This window comes from Panicum virgatum, chromosome 8N (genome assembly GCF_016808335.1).
Source record: "Panicum virgatum strain AP13 chromosome 8N, P.virgatum_v5, whole genome shotgun sequence".
Taxonomy (NCBI): Eukaryota; Viridiplantae; Streptophyta; class Magnoliopsida; order Poales; family Poaceae; genus Panicum; species Panicum virgatum.
In genome coordinates, this window is record NC_053152.1 from 39157933 (window position 1) to 39162147 (window position 4215).

General features: G+C 43.5%; 1 long non-coding RNA gene across 2 annotated transcripts; it reads left to right on the plus strand.

Moving 5' to 3' along the window:
• The first annotated feature begins 1000 nt into the window (after positions 1-1000).
• On the plus strand, positions 1001-2769 carry LOC120686945. Of its 2 annotated transcripts, XR_005680454.1 has the most exons (3): positions 1001-1305; positions 1399-1467; positions 1558-2769. It is a non-coding gene; the product is annotated as an uncharacterized LOC120686945 (long non-coding RNA). The 2 variants fall into 2 exon arrangements; XR_005680453.1 differs by having other exon boundaries at positions 1004-1305; positions 1399-2769.
• Positions 2770-4215: the final 1446 nt, after the last annotated feature.

Genomic DNA, 4215 nt, shown 5'->3' on the forward strand with positions numbered 1-4215 from the left:
TTTATAACATACTATTACTCTGGACTGGCAACATTTCGGCATACTATCTCAAATTTATAATCTCCAAGCAAAAATCTACAAGTTACTATTTTTTCTGCTGAAATGTTCATCATATATATACACACACATATATACTTATTGTTATATGGTAACCTAGGCCCAATCCCAAACCCAGCTCCGCCTCCCCCACCCTAGTCCGTACTGTCGCCTCCCCCCCCCCCCACCCCCATCCGCAACCCTAGCCCGCCCGTCTGTTCCCCCCACCTGCCCCAACTCACGGTTAGTTCCCTGACACGACGCTGCTTCGCCACCTAGCTCCCGATTCGTCTGTCATTCCTCCATCGCCGATCTCGGGGCTGGCGCCGCCGGTGAGCCTCTGCGTGCCCCCGCTGTCAAGGCAACACCCTCTCGTTCCCGATGCCGCTCGCTCCTCCCATCGCTGGTTTTCCTGAAGCCGCTCCGCCACCAAGCTCGCGATCTATCCGCCGTTCCTCCCGTCGCCGATCCCAGGACTGGAGCCACCGGTCAGCTCCTGCGTGTCCCTACAGTCAAGGCGACGCCCTCTCGTTCCCGACGCGGCTCACTCCTCTCGTTGTTGTTCCGCGAGACCGATCTACCATCGACACTACTACAAAAACTGATTAACAGCAATATTTTTCTGGAGCACTGAGGCGGGCACAAAAAATAACCGCTTCTGTTAATACAACTATTTTCAGAGGCATACACATTACAAAAAAGAGCCTCACTTAATATTCCGGAGGCCCACCAAAAGCTCATTTCTCAACCCACTACCCGATTCATATAATATATATATGTGTATATATATGTGTGTATATATATATATATGTGTATATATATATATGGAACTGTTTATTTGTAGTGGGCTATAGAATAGCCTATTTTGTGGCCGGATCCAACCCAACGCACCAGTGCACATGGACGCACCCTGATGGTGCCCAGCTTCCGCACGCGTGGCCCGCCCCCATCCTGGCTTGGCTCAACAACCATGACCACGGCTCGGCTCAGCCCAGCCACCCGTCCCGAGCGCTGAGGATCAGCGGTGCCCCGAAATTGCTTTCTTTTCAAATCTGCAGGTGACATTCCTAATCCCCGCATTCCTTTGCTTTCGCCGCCGCCGGACAGGACCACAAGCCGCCGATGGAGGTGGTATCGATGCAGCCTCCTCTCCTCAGGGCTTCGAGACCATTCGCGTCACCGTAATAGTTCCTGGCATCTGCAGCCACTACTGGTGATGGGTTTGGTCGCTCCATGGGATCCTTTTTTTTCAATGCTGTTCTGACGGAGGTAAAGCTTCGAATCCATCCACTAAGTTGCTGGGTAAAAGAATAGTTCTTCTTTACCACCGTTCCAATTCCGTTCCCCATACGACTAATGCAGATGTCCGTGATGGGCTCAAGCAGCCGCAGCTCCGACATAAACCTGGGCAAATCTGGGCGCAGGAACACGGTTTGTGATACATAACTTATGTTTTGCTGTTGGATCGACCGCCAATTTCCCCAATTCGTTGCAGACTAAAGTACTAAACTTGATTTTCAGTCACCACTGGGATGGAGATTTATTCTTATACTAACAATGATGATCACGCCTGTGATTCGCTCAGCGTTACAACAAGCAAACTGGCGTACAATATGCATCTCTAGGATCACCACTGAAAAACAATCCTCATCATTCTGGTCACCACATTATTATGTTGGGAACTTAGAACTACCTTTCTCTGAACATCATGTACCATATATAGCCATGGGAATTATTGTAAATATGCATCTCTAGGATCTTTTGCCGCTCATCTAGTAAATTAAATGTATTACTATGAGCTGTATGGATGACGAGCAAGGAAGCAATATGTTTTTCATGAAACTTGATTTATAGTCAAAACAACAGTTAATGTATTTCATGCTATGCGCACAATAATCGATTAATCTTTTAGAGTTTCCATGTTTCAATTTTATTCAGCATTTGGCACTTGTTTATTTCCGAATTTCTGATCAAATATAGGCTACCATGTTTGTGGTGCCCATTCAGCCTTGCACCTGGATGTTACAATAATTGACCTGATAGTCAATTAGCCATCTACTATCCTAGATTTGTGCTCTGAGTTGTATGCTGCAAATAACAAGTCAATTGTGCTATCTGAAAGATAGAGTTTTGGGTGGGCTTCTTCAGCTATCAGCAGAGAGGTCAGGGAGCAGGGAACTAGTTTTTGATGGACCAACTCCCTCACCACGTACATATTTATGTTAATTGTTTTGTTAATAAATTGTGCACGAAACACCTTTACTTGACCTCATAGAGGCATCTACTACACCTACTGGCCACTCGCAGCTGCCATTGCCGCTATAGAGGAGCTATTATTTCTGATCATTCTGATTGGCAAGCTAGATCTGTCTTTCTTTTTACTGGGAATTATATTGTATGATTGCCTACCTTTCCAGCGCAATCTAGTTCGTTATTTCAAATTTTTGTCAAACTACAAATGCAGGAAAAGGTACCTCAATTCAGGTCAAGCCTCTCCTCTGCATGTTTTACAATCCAGTAACCCACTGAGCATGATCAAGAAGCTTTCGGCTCGATAACATCCGCAGGCCTTCATCATGATATCTGCATGCCTAGTGTTTATTGTTTTGTACTTCTATTTTTGTTTACCCCATGCACAAATGCATGGGTGTGTTATGTATTGAAGCTCGATGCACAAATTAAATAAAACCTTATCGTAAATCACAGATAAGGCGCATTGACGCTCGTTCTATTTGTCGTCTTGAGCCATCCGAATTACTATAATTATTTTATGGTAAATCAATCTCTTCATTTGAAGATCATGATCCCAACTTGTGGTACGAAAGTTACAACATCCGGAGAATGATGAAGTCGTCAGCAACCTTGGAAGCATGCAAGCTTTTGTGCCCCTAGTTAACGTTAGTTGAACTTTCCTAATTGTTATCGTGAAATCTTGTATATCTACTTTCGTGGTAATTCATCTTGTTATTATAGTGACCGGTTTGTCAGAATCGTCTCACAGTATTTGCATTATCGTAACAATTTAACCATACTAGTAACTGGTTCATCTTGTTATATTATTGTTGTAGCTGGATTAACGTAATTGCCTGGATATTTACCTTCGTTGGTTTTATATTTACCACACTCTCATTCTAGAAATCTCGTAACTCATGCACGTGTACACTAAACCATGCTAATGCGTCATCGTAACCCTCTCTATCACTAGCTTAGTGCAAGCGGCGACATACCTGAACTCGATTTTCCCGAAATCAGCGTGCACGAACTAATTACCGTTCATTCATTTTCCATAAATGACCGTGACTACCAGCCACCAGCGGTTGCAGCTCGGCTCGGCTTACGTGGTTGGCTCAGCAGTGACGCCCGCAAATTACGCAACAAGCATAAATGGCCAAATGGCTGCGTCGCATCGGACCATGGCTCGCTTGACGGTGGGTCTGCTGGGCTGGCCAGAGAATAAACTATTTTGTGGCCGGCTACAGAATATATATATATATACATATATATACACACACAGATATACGGTGAAACTAAAATACAACAAGGTGCAGTGCAATTGCTATAGGAAATGCACAGATCCTTTGTCGGCCTCATATAACTGCTGGTCCAACCTCGTGCATGCAAAATTATATGAGACGACCAATCACAGCTCATCATCCGCCACTCACCAGAAAGCATGCATGAGAGAATCTTTTTTTGATTCGGATTGAAAAAATACAATATCTTTTAAACTATAGCTCCGATTTCATATCCATTTACAGCAGGTTGTTGGAAAAACTGTGCTTAACAAACCGAGATCCATGAATACTATATTTGATGAACTTTTTTTTCAAGTACGTAATTGCAACTTCATTGTACTATAAGTTACCATCACAGCCACATCACAATTGCAACTTGGCTGTAACGTAGTTAACACTTATTGCAACCACTTAGAACCTAATTTCTACCCAATTGCAACTAGTTCAACTAGTTACAATCTAGTTGCAAGTCTAGTTAGTGAAAGTTGTTACCTGTTACTACTCAATTACTACCTGTGTAAGAAATTATTACTTATTGCAAGCTAGTTATTATTAGTTGCAATCCGTTACTAATAGTTGAAAATCAATTACTACTCATTTGCAACCCAGCTACTGCTGGTTACAATCAGTTACTAGTTAGTTGCAACCAGATAGTACTAGTTGC